Source organism: Camarhynchus parvulus, chromosome 1A (genome assembly GCF_901933205.1).
Source record: "Camarhynchus parvulus chromosome 1A, STF_HiC, whole genome shotgun sequence".
NCBI classification, from domain to species: Eukaryota; Metazoa; Chordata; class Aves; order Passeriformes; family Thraupidae; genus Camarhynchus; species Camarhynchus parvulus.
The window spans coordinates 15,578,400-15,596,959 of record NC_044586.1 but is presented as its reverse complement, the minus strand read 5'-3'; the positions used below and the strand labels follow the sequence as shown (position 1 = coordinate 15,596,959).

At 47.4% G+C, this 18,560-nt stretch overlaps 1 pseudogene; it reads left to right on the top strand.

Annotated features, from left to right (window-relative positions):
• Window positions 1-558: 558 nt before the first annotated feature.
• Window positions 559-16,731, top strand: LOC115909998 (annotated as a pseudogene).
• The last annotated feature ends 1,829 nt before the right edge of the window (window positions 16,732-18,560 follow it).

The following is an 18,560-nucleotide window of genomic DNA, read 5'->3' as shown; positions in this document are numbered from 1 at the left end:
GGGGAAAGCGTTTTTGTTTGCAGCAATGCGATTATTTCTGTGCTGGAAAGGTTTGTCACAGGTACAACATTTGTAACACCTTAGTAACACATAAATATCGTGGGAATAAAACACGGGGCTGGAAGGCATCTCTAAAGAACCCGTGTTCAACTCTTGCTCCAGGTAGGAATATCTCTGCCTAAACCATTCTTGATTATATCACCTAACCTGCTTCGCAAAATCTCTGGTGACCTTCCAATGCAATTTACTCCACCCTACAGCAGCCTAGCACTCAACAGTACTCTTCTAAATGAAAGCCCAAATTTCCCTTCTTTGTTCATGCTCATTAAGAACTTGTTAAGCAATCATTGCCAGGAATTTAATAGAAAAGTTCCTCCTGCTTGAGGGTACGTTTGAAACTTGCTTAGCAACAGGTCAGCAGCTCAGGTACGGGCTGCTTTTTTTTTTTGTTAACTACAATTTTCAGTTTCCCGTCTTTAGTGACTCGCGTCCTCCACAGGTGTGGGAAGTTTCCGCCTTCCCCTGCTCCTCCTCCAGGCCGTAATTAGCGGCTCCTGATGTGGGGATGTCTCTGGCCAGGGTGGGTCACCCTGCCACACATCGCCACTCGAGCGAGACAGCGCAGGTACAGCTGCGCTGGGACGGCTCGGGTTACCTGCCTGCAGGGTAGAGCACAAACTCCTGCAAGTGAGAAAGCAGAGGGCGAGGTGGGGGGAAAAAGTCCTTAGGACAATTTTAAGTGGTACAGTGGCAGTTTAAAGTCCCAGAGCGCCCGGCCGAAAGCGGCAGCGCCGGGGGTGGGGCCCTTCCGCGGGGAGCCGCCGCCGCTCCGGGGCTCGGGGTGGGGACGGGTCCCTCCCGAGGGGTCTCCCCGACCCGACCTGAGCTGACCTGAGGGGCGGCCCCGGGAGGGACATCTCGGTCCCGTCCGGAGGGGGCGGCGCTGGCGGCGGGGCTGCGGGACGGAGCCGCGCTCTCGGCAAGGTGAGCCCGGGGCTGCGGGGCTCGGCTGGACCGGGCTGGGCGGCTTGGCCCTCGTGTCCCGCTCGGGGAAAGGGGCGGGTTTGCTCGGGGGAGCCGCGGATCGGAGCGGCAGCGGGACCCCGGCAGCGCCGGGCCGGCTCCGTGCGGCCGCCGGGGCTCTCGGGGCAGCCTCAGCGCTCCCTCCGGAGCGGCGGCGGCGTTTCGGGGCTGGGCTGTTCAGGACAGCCCCTCTCGGGTCCCCCACAGCTCTGTGAGGTTCGTGTGGCGCAGGCAGCGCTGTCGGGGCCAGCGGCGAAGGGGAGAGCGAGGGCGGCAGCTCGCACGCCGCGCCCGCCTGTGCCGCAGGCTGCAAGGGCTCCATCCTGCCCCGGCAGCGCTGGTGGGACGCTGGAAGGTCTGGGAGGATGAAGAGGAAGGGGTCAGCTGGGAGGAAGAAAAGCGGAATTACGCTCTGCCGGCGGTGACTAAGAGGTCTGGCTTGGCTGAGAGGGTGGAAAGACATCAGAACTGGTGAGCGGGGAGGGTGCAGCTGGCTGCCGTGCTCCCGGGCAGACGTGCTCTGGAAAACGTCGGAGCCTGGACAGGGGTAAGGTCTGAGGAAGAAAGAGGGAGATTCACGATAGTACTGTAGGAAGGGGAGAAGAGAGCACCTCCACCTTTTTATGCACTAAAGAGGCATTAAAAAAAAAAAAAACAAAACAAAACCAACCCCCCCAAAAAAAAAACAAACCATAACTTTTGTAACTGTAGTAACCTAAAACTATTAATGCTGCTCAAAGAAGACGAGTTTAGAAGCTTTGGCTAAAAATGAACCATCCTGGTGAAGTGAACATGTTGCCTTCTAATGCGTGAGAGGTTTCTCAGAATAGACTGGATGTTTCTTAACTCTGAAGAAACCGGCGGTTTTGCACTGTTATCCACGGGGTTTGTTGCAATGGAAGCTAGAGGAGGAAATCTCAAGAAACTCAAATACCCCTACGTTTGGGTTTTGTAGCAATCCCAGCAGCATCTCGAGTCAGTGACTCTGTAGGAGGAAACACTGGCTGGTGAGGCACATGTGAATGCCCTTCTCTTGTTCGTGTGCCCCGTTTGGCAACACACAATCGGCCATTACCCTTAAGGGCAGGAGTGTGTGGGGTGGAGTGAGAAGCAGTCTGCCTGCCAGGTTTAGCTTTGGGTGTGCAGTTCAGGGAGCAGCTCTCCCTGTGCCTCAAGGTTCCTTCCTATGGGATTTCTACTGACTCTCGAGGCATTTGCTCTCTCCATCCAAGTCTGTGGCTCTAATGAAGTTTGGTTTTTTTTAATGTGTGTCTAATGAAGTTTTGCCTGTTCAGTGGCATCATTGTGCCAAGTTACCATGCACTGAAGTTCAGTGACATCAGAAGGATGCAGCCTTCTGGATACCTGCCATAGAATCTTTTTGTACCAATATTTGTGTCTGTGCCACAAGGAAAAACATTCAAACCTTCAGCAGAAGCAGCTTTTTGCTGCTTTAGCTTTAGCAAGGCTGGTCACAGCAGATTCAGAGGAGCACCAAGGAAGAGCCTGAGGAGGGAGAGAGTGGGGCCACTTCCTTTAGCAGCAATCAGTCCTCACCTTGGCTTTGTCATCAGCAGATATTTTGGCACAAGGTGCTAATGAGTAATTCTTCCATCTTGCTTTCGTTTCATTTGGTCTCTAGTATAGAGAGAAGCCTTTGTGCCAGTCACAGTCCCCATGAGAAGCTATGCAGGCATGCCTGTTCCCTGTGCAGAGGTGAGACCAGAGGAGCAGGGCACCCGTGCGGGATGTGCCTTGCTGTCAGTGCCCTGGTGGTTTGGCCCAAGTTACAGTATGTGATGGCAGGAGAGACTGGGTCACCCCTCTTGTCTCCACTGGCAGCCCCCAGTAAATCACCGTAGCTGTGCTATTATTCAGCTCCCTAAGGGCTGTGCTTCCCAGGTTTGTCAAAAACTTGGACCATATCTTCTGGATTGGTGTTTCCTTTCTCTGCTTTCATTAAGGGGATGTGTTTTACTCCTGATCAAATTAACACTAAAATACCTCAAGTTGCTGAGTTGTTCAGGTTCCAGAGCAGATCCACAGATCTTGTTTTGGGTGGTGTTTTCACTGGGAAACAGGTGACACACTACCAACTCACTTCTTGTAACTCATTTTTTCCTGTCTTCACTGATTTTAATTATTAATTTTAAACTAGGGCTGAGAACTCCACCCAACAGTTTAAATGAGGTCTAGTGGAACTTGAGATTATGGCATTGTGAACCAACCACTCCCCTGTCAGTGAAGGATTAAGTAATGTTTATTTAGATTTTTCTCATACAGAGGAAAATGTTCACTCTTCTTTGTACAATTGCATAACACCTCCTGTCTATACAAGATTGTCTCCCAATATTTAATAAGTTCAACCTTGCAGTTGCGTTGTCACATAAGAAAGTACTTCCTCAATACTCATAGGAGGAAAGTTGTGAGACAAAGAAACAACCCCTGAGATCCTTGAAGAAATGTAGACATTGACTTCAGTAGAATTTCAAATCAGAGGCGACACTTCCTGCTTCAGTTCTAAGTGACCTGCTCCTTGGTCTGTAAGAAACCTGTTCCAGAACACCAAAATAAACAAAGGTCCCCTAAATTAATGTGTAGTCTGCTGTTAGACCATCTTTCCTTGTAGTTAACAGTGGTTCTGTGAATTAACAGAATTTTCTCACTTCCTGATCAGGTGGAGTTCCGGCTTCTGTGCACTTATAGTCTCCTCAGATGCGCCACCAAAGGGCAGCTCCTTTTCCAGCCATGTGCCAGTATTCTCTTGAGCTGTGAGGGTTAAGACAGTGTTTAATCTTAAATTTTATACCCCAGCACACAAGAGCCTGTGTGACTTCCTACAGAAGCACAGTAACAGGAAACTACTGTTTGGAAGCTGTTGGTGGCACGGAGCTGTATCAGTTTCCCAGCTCGCCCACTGCTCGCATCTGTCCTTTTGTCTCTTTGCCCCTTCCAGCAGCTTTACACAGCCAAATTCTGCCATCCCTTTCATTTTAAGTATTGATGAAGGGTTTATGTAGCTGCTTTCTGAAAACTAAAAGCTGTGAGGTACAAAGCTGCTCTTTTCAGTTAAAGACCCAAAAACTGGTCTACAAAAAAAGGTGTTGGGAAACTTTTCTTGACAGGGTACTGAGAATTATTGTCCTGTGTTCTTTGGGTGGAAAGTGAAATACCAGAGCTTTCTCTCCTGTTGTGCAATTCCGTTTTCTGTCTTGCCTCCCAGCTCAGGGTTTGTGGGTCGGTGGTCACCTCGGATTCCTGAAGCCATCCTTCAAAAGCTGCTGTTCCCCAGTGTCTCCTGTGCTGGGCTCAAGGGCTCTGGCAGCGTGGGGAGGAAGGTGTTGGGCAGAACAGCGTTGGGGAATTATGCAACTGCCAGGAGGAAGTGAGGGGGCCACAGCCCATCCTGAAGAGGCTGGGTGAAGGTTCAGAAAAAAGAAAATGAGGGGTGGGCTTCAGGTTGCTGCAGGCCTTTTTGAGCCAGGAGGCAGGTTACAGCTCCCACATCACTGCATGGTGCGTTCTGCAGCAGGGAGGGCTGGCTGGCTGTGCAGTACCTGCTGCTGGGGCTTTGCTGCTCTGCTGTTGTGTCTGTCTGGTACAAGTAAATCTTACCTCTCCACTCATGAAATAGGCACAGAAGTCTGAGGAAGACATCAAGCTATGGTGTTTTGGTTGTGTTTATGAACCTTCATTTAAGAAACAGTCAAGATCATATGAGATCCTTGCAAGGACATGCAGAATCTTGCATTTCAACAAGTGGTCTTAAGACTAACAACAGCATTTTGTAAAGTTAAGAAAATCAATCTTCCTGAGGCTTTTTGGGTAATCCAAATTATCCCTGAATAGTGAGGAGCAGATGTCACCAGAGGGTCCTGCTGCCCCACACCTTGGTGGCCTGGCCCAGAGGGGGCGGCTCATACCTGCACAGCTCCCTGGAGGGCTGTGGGAAAGCTGCAGAGCAGAAATGACACTTCCCTGCCAGCCCTCTGTTTGAGTAGAATCACAGAATAAGCTGAAAGGAGCCTACAAGGATCATTGAGTCCAACCCCTGGGCCTGGACAGGACTCCCCAACAATCCCACCCTGGGCTGAGAACATTGTCCAAATGCTCCTTGAACTCAGGCTTGTGCTGTGACCAAATTCCTGGGCAGACTGTTCAGTGCCCCAGCACCCTCTGGGTGAAGAACCTTTTCCCAAAATCCACCCTAACCCTGCCCTGGTACAGCTCCAGCTGTTCCCTCCAGTAGTTTAGCCCTTTGTTCATTTGAGCAGGCAGTCACAATTTCAGTGTTAGAAATCTCTGCTCTTGATCAGCAGGTGAATTCTCTGTGTAAGTGCCACGTGGAGCACAAACAGTATGGAATTTTAAAAGGATGCATTCAGGGAGGTCACCAGTGATCCTGATATGCCCTGTTTGAACTAAGTGCAAATGGGATATTCTTATGGAGTGTGCAGAAGTGAACAGAACCAATTGCATTAGCTCTTGATGTTCCTTATGTATTGGCATCAGGCTATCAATATTGGTATTCCATGTTCCGTATGTTTGGGTATTCCTCAATAAGCAGGAAACTATTCTTGATGAAAGCTTTGCAGTCTTGAATTTTCCATTGTGCTCAAAAGGAAGAAAATGCCTGTCTCTAGCTGCTCTGAAACACAGTGACTGGGAGCTGATTTATGTAAACTTTCAGCAGCCTTTTTTTTTTTTAATTTCACTTAAGGGTGCCTTAACACCAAATGTATTTGTTGGGGATTACACCCACTGGTTATTTCTAAATTGCCTTAGCTCTTGATCCAAGATTAGTATGTTTAATTTTGGTGTACCAAATGTTATTTAAAAGTCTGCCTTGACAATTGCGCTTTGATTCTAGTTTGAGCTTTTAAGATTTTGTTTATTTTCTTGTGATTTAATGTTTCCATTGGCTTTTAAAGGAAAAGCTTAAAAAAGAAAAAATCTTGGCGTTCTGGGAAAAACAAAAGCAAGGGCGAAACCTGTTGGCAGGTAGGAATGGAATCATGGATTTGACCTTCTCCATGAAGCAGCAGCAAAAAGACTCTGGGTCTTTTCTAATGTTAATCTGGGAAAATATCCTGGACTCAATATCAAGGACCATATTTAACAAAGCATTTAAACCCAGTATTACACCTGACCTGCGTGGAAATGCTCTAAACTTGTCTTATATCACCTGGAGTGAGTTGCAGCCCTGTCTGCCTCTGGAAACTCTGGGATGGATGTTCTGTGCCTTGCTGAGCCAACAGCACATTGCTGCAGCTGTGGGTAACCAACCACTGGGGCTGAAGCGGGATGGGGCTCTGGCAGCATGAGAGCTGCTTTGTGCCTGTTGGGATTGCTGCTGGCATGGGGCACACGGTCCTGCACAGCAAGTGCCTCACAAAAGGGACTGTAAAAAACCAAACAGGTTTATTCCTTGCTCTGTGTGCCACAGGAAAAGCACTCAACAGGTCAGTCCCTGGCCCCGTGGGAAGCGCAGCCTGGTTTCAGTGAGGGAGGACCTGGCTCTTGTCTCTGGCTGCTGTGATACCTCTTTGTTCCCAAGTCCTCTCTGTGTTGTCCCAGCTAAGTCCTAAAGCGCCTCTTTCTGACAGGACCAGGAAATTTATTAATGTTTGCTTTACTTTTTAGGCAGTCACAAAGCACTGCTAGGTAAAAACGAGAGCGAATCTCAGGCAAACACAGCTGCATGTTTGCATTGGTGTGGCAGTCATTCCTGGCCTTGTAGTCTTTCCTCTTGCTTTATTTTCTCCACTGAAACTGCTGGATGGAACCTCAGGGGTGCATCACCATCAGCTGTTGTGTAGCTTCTGATGAGACTTCATCAGACATGATGGGAAGAAATGGAGCTTTTTCTCTGGCTTCAGGGGTGTTTGCAGTGCCCCAGAGGACCCTGTGGTTTCCCTGCTGCTTTCACCGCTGCTGCTGAAACAGCTGTTGGAACCTGCTGCACCTCTTTACTGCCTGAGATACTTCTATCTTTCTCTCCTGTTAAGCTGTGGAGAGTCTTTTAAAAAAACCAAACCAGATCATTGCTATTTCCTTGCTGTTTGTGAGGGAGAAGTGCTGAAGAAGAGGTAGTGCTCTTAACTTCTCCCTCTCACAGCTGTGCTTCAGTTGAGCTGTTCTGTGGAAACAAATGCTCAGGAAAGCTTCATATTTATTCTGTAGGCAAAGTTTTCTGCCTCAGATTACTGGGGTAATCTCCCCTTTGTTGGCAACTTCTCCTTAAGCTGGTTTAGTTGCGACACAAAGCTTTGCTTTCTTGGAAGTATTCACAGGTGTGTGGCAGTGCTGGGATGTCACTATCTTCCTGTTTAACTGGTACAGAGCCCTTTGGTACATGCTAAAGAGCTGCTTGGGATAAACTCTTGACAGGTTTAAGCAAATAATAAAATTATGGGATGGGAAGCCATCAATAAATTGTTGGCAAGTCCTTTACATTCAAGTTGGTAAATGATGACATGGCACTTGGGATCATTCATCTTCCTTCTTTAAAGAATTTCTAAAGAACTGGGCAGGTAATTTTTGGAAATCAGTGTTACCACAAAGGGAAGGGAAGTAAATATATGAGTAGTTCAGGAAGTCAGTAACCCTCAACATCTAATTTCCTTTTTAACCAGTTTTGTTTGCAATAGGTAGTGAAGAGCAGCTCACCAGCTGGTAATCCAACATTCAAATCCAAGTTTTATCCTTACAGGAAGAAAAAAAACCCTGGGGACTTCTCTGTATTTGAACACTGCAAAGTACTCTGTATGACGCAGAACTGGCAGGGTTTGGGGAGCCAGGGGCTGCAGGGCTCACCTGTGTGGAATGGGGCTGTGATTCCAGCTGGTTTCAACAAGGTCCAAACTAGACAAACCCAGCCCATTGCACACCGAAACTGCAGCTGGTCAGAGCAGCACACTCTGCCTCTGCTTGAACGTTTTTAAGAAAGGGTGGAAGCTGAGACAGGATGGTGGGGTCTTGCTGTTTCTTGCTGCTGTATGGACAGAAAGTGTGTGTTACCCTTTCAGAGTCCCAAGGAAAGCAGAGGATCTGGAGGGAAGGGCAGCTGACTGGGAGGTGGCTGCTCCCTGGGCTGCTGGCCAGGTGATGTGTCAGGTAGTGTAGAAGCATTCCAAAGTGGCCAGTCTGAGAAGCTGAAGGTGTCTTGGGAAATTCATAGAACAATAAGGCTTTTATTCAATGTAGGGGGAAAGAAAATGAGAGAGAAAAAAAATTCAGCAGAGTGTTTTTGTCTTGTTTTCAACTGAAGAATGATTAATCTGAAATGGAAAATTCTGTTATCAAGCTGACCTATAGCTTTCTTTAGGAGGCATAATATAGTTCTCCATTACATTATGCACATTTCTCATTTGTCTGACAGAACTTCTCTTTTTACTGTTGAATTGTATTGATTTTATTTCTTTTAAATTATGCAAACTTTTACCAAAAGACAGACAGGAATTAAAGCAGAGGAGACATGTTCTGCATCTTTCAGACAACTTTTTTATCTCTTTCTTCAAAGAATATATTCCTTGTGAAATTGTTCTGGGTTTTTAACTTTATTAAGAGCCAGGCAATTCTGAGAAAAGCATTGCCACACTGATGATGGTGCCCTTCAAAGAAACTGTGTGTTTATACAGCTTATTTCATGCCATGACTGCCGTCCTTGGGCTCATGAAGGTTAGCTGGGACATGGGTGCTGTATCTCAAGGGGGAAGCCAGGGGTGCGGCTGGAGATGCAGAACTGGCCAGTGCAGCAGAAGAGGAGCATGGAAGGACCAGGAAGGTATTTCTGGATCTGGTTTCCTGGGCAGTGACTGAAGGATGATTATTTTCTCTGTGGTGAGAGCTTTCTTGTGCCAGGAGCTCTTGTGTTGAGGGCATCCAGGACACACAGTAAGGAGTAATGCTCCATAGGGCTCTTTTCCCCCTTTGTATTCTCCTCTTTGTTTTATCTCCCTCCTCCCAAAATGTGCAGTCTTGGAAGGCTATAGTGCAAAGCAGATTATTGTGAGAAAGTGCCATTACCTGTCTTAATGTGATACATGCTGGGGACTGAGTTCTGCCTAGGGCTGGTGTGTCCTCAGCAGGAGAGAAGAGGGGAAGAAAATCTCTCCCCATGCTCTGTTTGGATATGCCATTTATGACTATCACCCCTTTATTCTTTTATAGATACTTCAGGGTTGTCTCTCTCAAGTGATGGTAACCATTCCTTTCTTCACTTGGCTTGTGGTCTCTGCCTTTTGCTTTATAACCATTCCTGGAAATCAGATGAACAGGCAGAGTCCAGAAGAGAGAACTGTAGAAGGAAGTCACTCAGCTGCACCCTGCCATTACAGCCCAAGTTGAGATCTTGACATTTAAATTTGTGTATAATGATGAAGCCAAACAGCATCCTGTAATATGCTGGCAGAGGTACAAGAAGTATAAAGCACTCTTCAAAATGCCACCTATCACCAGAGGGAAAATGAGTAGGCACATGAAGTCTGGCAAGTTAAATATGGCAACACCATGAGACTATAGAAAACATTGTTTGAAAACAATTTCCAAGAGATAGTAAAGCTACCAATATTATTAATATTTTTTCCAGTTGCAGAAGGAACATGAAGCCTACTAGAGGGGCAGAAGGTCGGTAGGGAAGGAGATTGGAAAGGAGTTCAGGGATCACTTTGAAACAACCCAGAATTAATTTCTGCATCTGGCAACAGGTAAGAGGAACTTGGGGATGCGGGGCCCTGCTGTTTGTGAACAGAGAAGGGCTGGTGGGAGATGTGGTGGTTGGAGTCTGTCTTGGGCATAGTGGTCTTGAAATGAGAGTTTTCAATTCTTGAAGAAGTATGGAATGGAGTCACAAAACTTCTACCTTGGATTTCCAGACTTTGGCCTGCTCAGGGTTGAGGCAGTCCCTTGGGAGGCAGTCCTGAGGGACACTGGACATTCTCCAAGAACAACATCTGAAAGGCACAGGAGCAGGCCAGCCCAATGTGCCATAAGACAGCAAGGGAGAAAACTGGCCTGGATGAACAGGGAGCTTTTGATTGAACTCAAGGGGATAAAAATATATTTACCAGCTTGGAAGAAGGAACAAGTGATTCAGGAAGATTACAAGGGTGTCATTAGGTTATGCAGAGAGAAAGTCAGAAAGGCCAAAGGCCCAGCTAGAATTTAATTTGGCATATGCCACAACAGATAGCACATTTTTTTTTTCCCAAATGCATTAATAACAGAGAGCCAAGGAGACTCTCCATCCTTTATTACATGTGAGGGGATTATATGTGACTCTCCATCCTTTATTACATTGCCCCCAAGCATGAGGAAAAGGCTGAGGTACTTGATGCTTTCTTTGCTTTGGTCTTTAACTGAAAGACTAGTTATTATTGGGGTGGCAGGCCCCATGAGCTGGGAGATAGGGACAGGATAACACCCCTGTAATCCAGGAGGAAACAGTGACCTGCTGTTCCACTTAAAATTGCACAATCTGTGGGGCCAGGTGGGATCCACTCAAGGGAACTGAGGGACAAGCTCACGGAGCTGCTCTCCATCATTTACTGGCAACCCTGTTCAGCTGGGGAAGTCCCAGAAGGCTGAGGGTTAGCCAGTGTGACATTGATCTACAAGAAGGCTGAAAGGAGGATCTGGAGAGCCACAAGCCCGTGAGCCTGACCTCGAGCCAAGGGAGGCTGTGGAACAGATCATACTGAGCATGACCAGCCAGGGGGCCAGGCCCAGCCAGCACATGTTCATCAGAGGCAGGTCCTGCTTAACAAACCTGATCCTGCAAATTTCTGACTGTCTAAATGTACTGACCATTTTCCCTTCATCTTGGGCCACTGCTTCTTGTATTCAGGGAGGCTGATTGAAATGGAATGATGTTGCCATGTCTGGCTATCTGATTTTCTGTCTGTGGCCTTTGCCTAGGTACATCATTGATACTCTCTGTTGCAAATAACAGAGCCTGTAAATACTTTTTCTGGACAGCTTCAGTGAGATGCCATCATATCTGTGCTGCTTTGTGTACAGTGATCTGGGAATCATCAGCTATCAAAACTGCCATGTCATTTCTTCCCACAATCTGGTTGTTTGGTTGTTTTTGGTTTTTTTTTGGTAGAAAGTTGCTAATCTCATTCTCTGACTCTTTGCTCTGGCTTGCTTTTAATGCATCTTATCCCACAGAGTGTCTATCCAGCATCTCATTACAGCTATACAAGAGGGTGTGTACACTTCTTTCTTTCATTTCAGGAGAAAACATTGTTCTAAACCCACTCTAAGAGAATTGGATATTGCAGGGTTCATTCTGGAAAGGTGAAGTCATGATAAATACAGAAGATGCATTTAAGAGACAGGTGCCTTAAATGTCCTCTGCCTTCAGCTGCAGTGTTTTCTTGGTCTAATATACTACATTTACAAGATTTGCTCTCCTCTTACCTCAAACATTCACACGTGCTTGGTCTGCCGTCCTCTCTGGGTTCAGGAGGAGGAGCTCTAAAGCTGTTGGTAAAATGCTAAAAACTAATTCCCCTAAATACTAGGGGAATTTGCTGGAGGATGCATCCCTGTTGGGCATCACTCTGTGTTTCCATGTCTAGCAGCCTGATCAGTTACTTACTGAATGCTGTTATTGCCAAATCTCACCTCTTCTACCCTCATTATTAATGTAAATCTGGAGAAAATTGAGATCTTCAGCTGTTTTCTGGTGGGTCCCCAAAATACTTCTATCAGGCTGCTTGTGATGGATGATATTTATTGTTCCAGACTCTTAGCAGCTATCTAGGTATGCAAAGGCTTGCTGGACCTTTATCCCTCCTCTCTGTTTTTTGCTACTGAATTTGTAGTAAATTTACAAACACTCCCTCAGGTGTTTTGCAGTTCCTATGTCCACACATTTGCTTGAAAGGACATCACTAATCACAAGGGTATTTGGTTCATTCCCCTGAAGACAACAGGGGCTGGCACAAACACTTTTTTCAAGGCTAACCAAAGCTGTGTTGCTGTGTTTGTGCTGGATCTACATTTAAACATAGCTTTTATAGTTTAATCCTATAAAGTAGTTGAAGTCTTGACAAAAATACACAAGAACAAGCAGTAATAAAACAAAGAAAGAAGTGAAGCTATACCACAGTGTACTTTCATTTAGCCCATGAAGACTGGATGTTCATGACAAATTCTGGCTGATCTATAGCAGATCCTCCAGCCAGCCCCAGGCTAGACTCCTCCAGTGCAGGGTCCCTTGCTGCAGGAGCTGCCACTCTCTGCTTTGCTACCCCAGCAGTACTTTCCTTAAGTCCAGAAGGATATTTTTAGTGCCCAGAACTGCAGGAATGACAGTTGACATGGCTACAAGAGGGCTTAGCTATTGCTTGAAAATGTTGGGATCAACCAAAGCATCTTGCCCAAGATGCAAAAGCATCTTGCCCAAGATGCAAAACCATCTCTAACCAGTTTCTCTGCATGTTCTGAGGTACAACAAAGAATTACACTTCAAATTCATTTTAGTTAATAGTATATTATGTAACTATAGATATACATGCATTTGCTACTAGTTAGATCATCTCTTTACACCCTCTTTCCTTGTAATTTTCTGTTAGTTTGCAGGCCTATCCATCTTCATAGGCTAAATCTCCTAACTACCTAGGTATAAGCTGTATCAATTAAATCCCAGATGAGAAACAATAGCAAAGTCCTTATTAAGATCCTCCATTTATACTCTGTTTTTGAAACAACACTTGCACTTCTGCAATATGGACAACTGTAGTTTTCCTGTAATCAGCCAATCACCTCTGGCTAAAACACTTGGTTTTACTTGGTATAGAAAGATTTAGGCCTGGAGGTTTTGAAAACTTCTGCAGAACTCATACTCTGAGAATTACACAGTTCTAACGTAATTATGTAAAAACAATCCTAATTGCTTTCAGTGCAAAGTGAGAATGTAACATTTTGTTCTCTGACATCACAAATGCATGCCCTTAATTTTTACAGTTCATTTCTTCCATTTGTTATGGAAGAATTCGTCTACTTCAACTGTTATGTAGATCATATGATGGTTTATAAGAATATCACTCAGTAATGAAGTTGTTTTCTTATTAGGAATGATTTGCCAGGTTTCAGGGACTTCTGAATATCTGCTGTTACAATTTGAAAAGTTAAGGATTACAGGAATACGTGATGCTTTTTTGGCTTCGTGTAAGTTGGCTTCATGCACAATGCATGTTGTACCATCTTTTTCTTTTTTGCTGTCTGTGATTTTGCTACCAAGGAAATATCAGTGAAGCACTGTTAGTTATACAGGAAAGGAAATCACTTTCCTCAGGGCAGGGTGGACTAAAAGTAGGCATGAGCATGTGCAGATCCATCACCAGCAGACTGGTGGCACTCTTTGCATGGTGAAGTTACAACATAATCTGTGGTGGCAGCCCTGTGTCTGTTTCCTTTATTTTATCCCTTTTGTACTTAGAACAAGGGATCCTTGATGATTTTCTTATATCAGAGTTTACATTGTGCAGGGAGATGTCTCTTTGCATTTTGCAATTTTTGTTTGGACACATTTTTGTTCACATATTTCAAAACCTGTATTGGTTAACTTGGCTTTTCAATTTGATAAGCAAGGCCATGAAAATTATAGGCAGCATTTTGATGGAAAGCACCTGGGCAGAAAAGGGTCTGGTCGTCCCCTGGACCACCAAGCTGACCAGGAGCCAGGAGATGTCCTCACTGCCTGTGGAGCATGGCCTGCAAGGTCATGGGGAGTGATCCTTGCCCACCACTCAGCACTGGTGGGACACACCTGGAGGGCTGGTTCTGGAATCCCAGGATGAGGGAGGCCCGTCCGTACTGGAGAAAATCTGGCAAAGGGCCACCAAGGTGAGAAGGGGACTGCAGCACACGGCGCGTGAGGAGAGGCTGGGAGAGCTCTGCTGACTTGTCTTGGACTAGAGCAGGCTGGGCTCTGTGTTCAGGGTGTGAAACACCTGGCTGAAGGTGGGTGAGTGGGTGCAGGACACAAGTGAGACTCTCCTCTGTTCAATGCAGAGATGGCAGGAGACACACTGGGCACACCTTCAAGTGTGGCAAGTTAGAATGAAAGGAAGGGTGGTGAAACACTGGATCAGGTAGCCCAGAGTGGTTGTGGAGTCCCTGTGCTGGGACGAGAGTTGTCGTGAGTCCATCCATGGTGCTGCCGTGCATGGAAGGATTTGGGGAGAGGAGAGAGGTCTGGGACACTACAGAGCAAAATTTGTTTCAGGCAGCTGACGAGGAACTGCAGCAGACCCTCAATTTAGTGGCTGTACTCATAAGGGAGGGATTTTATGATTGTGCCAGCAAGTCTCATGCAAGGGAAGGTGAGCCTCCCTGGATCACAGGATCAAGGGGGAACTGTCACAGAAGGAGGGACACCTGAATTTGGCAGAGTCCTTCCCTGAGGTCCCTGGCATATGAGGGAGCACCCCCTAATGAATGAGTAAAGTATTTGGTTAAAAGAGTGTGTTTGCAAGGGGGTATCCTGTACCTAGGGCTTGGGGTGGGAGCAGGCAGCTCTGTGGAAGGCTCAGCTCAGTTATTGTGGCAGCTCCAGCAGCAGCCTGAGCACTGGGAATTCTTAGCAAAGGAGGAGAAAACAGATCAAGCCATTTTCCCAGCAGTCTAAAGCTCAACGTGTAGCAAGAGTGAGGTTTCAGTTTCCACCCTTTTTCTTTCTAATTACTTTTTAACTACCTTGTTTGTTCATGGTGCATCTTTGTGACCTTTGTATCAGCTACTCATTACGGATGAATGATGTCACATCCTCCCCTTTTTTTCTCCATGTACTCACTGTTCATTTTCATAAAAAGCAAGTGACTATAGATTAGCAGTCATCCTTACAAACTTTAATTTTTTAAACATCCTTTAAGCTGAGTAGGGAATTCTGCGGTATCTTGAAAGCACAGGTGAGTTTCGTGCCTTCTCTACAGCACCGGCTCTGCCCCACCAAGTCGGTGCATTTTTGTCTTTGACTGTTCTAAAAATGATTTACAGGGTTAACCCAGCTCTGGTGTGTGGAGGGTGGAGAATGTAAAGGGGTCTGTATAAGGCAGGGTGGGCTGGCTTTGGCTGCCTGTAGCACTGGCAGCATATAGTGGCATTTCTGTGCGGGAGGAGAAAACTTTCTGGGGATCCAGAGCTGATCATTTGTGTAATGGCTGCCTCTCCTCTGTCCCCAAAGTCCCGTGCCCTGTCTTAGGATACCACCCAGTGCTTCTAAGAAGCCATTTTCTGGCCACAGGGGGAGCTCCATATGTGAGCCAGGCCCAGTGATCAAGGGAGAAATGACAAACACAACTCTGCGACCTGAGTTATCTGTCCTCTTCGCGTTTTGTTTGCATAGGTGTCTCATGTTCAGAATGACTGGAAGTTCTAAACCCTGACAGATGAGTTCTCTAATGGTGTTCCCAGAGTTTGTTGTGCACTGCTATGAAGGTGGGACATACACACTTGTGAAGGAAGGCTCATACTCTGCTGCCTCGTCTGTCAGGTTGTTTTCTTTCCTTCCCTTCAGGCTGTCTCGGGAGAGCAGGCTCCGGCTGGAGAGAGAATGCTCAGGATGCCCAACTGCCTCCTAAAGCTGACCAGGGTGGTGCTGAGCCACAAGCCCTGTGCCCTGTTTATCCTCATCTTTGTGTTCGTATCCCTTGCCTACCACAAGCTCTACTGGGACCCAAAGAGCAGCGGCCCCACCCACAGCTTGTCTGCTGAGATCAGCTGTGCTCACTATGTGCCTTCTCCCCTCGACATTGCTGGTGGGCCCTCCCCTTCCACAGGAAATGTGTTTTTTGTGGAGACCTCAGAGCAAACTGCCCCAAGTTACCTCTTCTCGTGCTCTGTGGAGTCAGCGGCCAGGACACACCCCATGTCAAGAGTTGTGGTGCTCATGAAAGGCTTGGCCAAAGGAAACGCCTCCTTGCCCAAGCACTGGGCTTTCTCCTTGCTCAGCTGCTTCCCCAACGTGGAAATCCGGCCCCTGGACTTGACAGAGCTCTTTTCTGGAACACCTCTGAAAAGGTGGTACTTATGGCCTCTGCGCCACTGGGAGCCTCATTTTTTAGCTGTCCTCTCTGATGCCTGCAGAATTGTCCTCATGTGGAAATTTGGTGGCATCTACCTGGATACAGACTTCATTGTGCTTAAGAACTTACAGAACCTCACCAATGCCCTCGGCATTCAGGACGATGATGAACTGAATGGAGCCTTTCTGTCCTTTAAGGCTAAGCACAAATTCATGGAGCTTTGCATACAGGACTTTGTGCAGAACTACAATGGCTGGGTCTGGGGGCACCAGGGCCCAGAGCTCCTAACTCGTGTCTTCAAGAAGTGGTGCTCCCTCGAGACTATCACGAGCATGAGCTGCAAAGGTGTGAGTGCTCTTGCCCGAGAAGTTGTTTATCCTATTCCCTGGCAGGACTGGAAGAAGTTGTTTGAGGCAGCCAGTGCCTTGGAGCTTCAGAAACTCCTTAAGAGCACCTATGCAGTGCACATATGGAACAAACTGAGCCACGGGACCAAGTTAGAGATCCCCTCCCAGGCTCTGCTGGCTCAGCTCTATTCCCAGTTCTGCCCTGCCACCTACGCAAAGATGAAGCAGGACTCTGAAGAGTTGTCAAGGCGTGCAGTGTGACCTGGGGCCCTTGGCTGCAGGGACATTCCCCAGCCTAAAGGAAACCGAGTGCCTTTGACCTTCCCCAGACTTGGTTTCTACACCCCAGAGCAGCTGTGTCACAGCTCTGTGGTTCTGTACCTGACATTCCTGATATCTGCCTCAGATCCTTTGTGTTTCAAATTTACAGCAGAACCTGACTGCAGCCTCTCTTGCTGTCCTATAAAAGACCTGTTTTTGCAGGGAAGGTTGAACTCCTTCATCAGCATCTCTCAGCTGGTCCTCTCTTGGTGTTCTTCAATGGCTCCTCCTGTGAAGCAGCCCCTTGTGATGTTTCAACAGTTGTAGGGATCCTTGGCTTCCTCTCTTTAGCATTTCTGAGTTTGTGAATCACTGCCAATCAGTGACAAAGATCACAGATTGCTGGGGCTCAGATCAGAATTCCCTGGCTGGCAAAGATCCTTAACATGTGGGGAAACACATGAAGCGTATATGAAACTTGCTTCAAGAAGCAGAAAAAAGTTTAGATCCCTGTGTGGCTCACTGTGAAGTTGTTCTAAATTTCTGAAGTGAGGGAAGTTCAAATGGTACTTCCTATAGTTTCTAAATCTACAAAAGTGCGATGCCTTGTCTGGGACTCCTCAGGAAAAGAAATAGGCAAAAGCAGTTCTTTGAGGAGTGGAAATTATGAATATCCTTGCTCTGCTGAAGTAGTTCTTGTGGATACCAATATCTAAGCAGCCATTGTCACACTCTGAAGGGGCTCAGCATTTCCTGTTTCTGCAGTGCTGTGAAGAGGATTACATCCCTTTCATTGGAATATTGAGCCCAATGTGCAAGTCCAGAGGATGACATGTCCCCATCAACAGAAGGAACAAGTGCAGGGCTCCAAGCAGTGTCCCCAGGGACAAAAACAAAAAGTCAGAAGCACATGAAGATTGGAAAAGACCTCCAAGATCAGGGAGTCCAACCTTCAATTCACTATCACCATACCCACAAGCCTGTACCCCAAAGTGCCATGTGTACTCATTTTTTGGAGCACTTCCAGGGATGCTGACTCCACCACTTCCCTGGGGAGTCTGTGGCACACAGTGCTTAAGCACTCTGAAATTTTTCCTCATAGCCAAGCTGAACCTACTGTGGTGCACAGAGTGCTGCATCCAGCTCTGGGATCCCAGCACAGGAAGGACAGGGAGCCAGTGCCGAGCAGGGATGCCAAGGGGATCAGAGGGATGGAGCAGCTCTGCTGGGAGGAAAGGCTGAGGGAAAGCGGGGAGTGTTCTGCCTGGAGAAGAGAAGGCTTTGGGGTGACCTAATCATGGCCCTCCACTGCCTGAAGGGAGCTTAAAGGAAAGATGCAGAGACACTCTTTGCAAGGGCCTGCAGTGACAGGACAAGGGGGAATGGCTTCACAGTGACAGAGAGCGGGTTTAGGTTGGGTATGAGGGAAAAATTCTTCCATGTGGTGGGGCTGAGGCCCTGGCACAGGGTGCCCAGAGCAGCTGTGGCTGCCCCTGGATCCCTGGAAGTGTCCAAGACCAGGCTGAATGGGGTTCTGAGCGACCTGGGATAGTGGGAGGTGTCCCTGTCTGTGGCAGGAGGGGTGACACAAGACAATCTTTAGTGTCCCTTCCATTCCAGACCATTCTATTCATTTCCCCTCATCCTGTCCCTTGTTCCCTGGGAGCAGAGCCTGGCCCCCAGCTGGCTGCACCCTCCTGTCAGGGAGGTGTGGAGAGCACTAGAGCTCCCCTGAGCCTCCTTTTCCTCCAGGTTAAACACCCCCAGCTCCCTCAGCCGCTCCTCATCAGGCTTGTGCTCCAGCCCCTTGTCCAGCTCCGTTCCCCCCTCTGGACACGCTCCGGCCCCTCAGTGTCCATCTTGCAGTGCCAGGCCCAGAACTGGACACAGC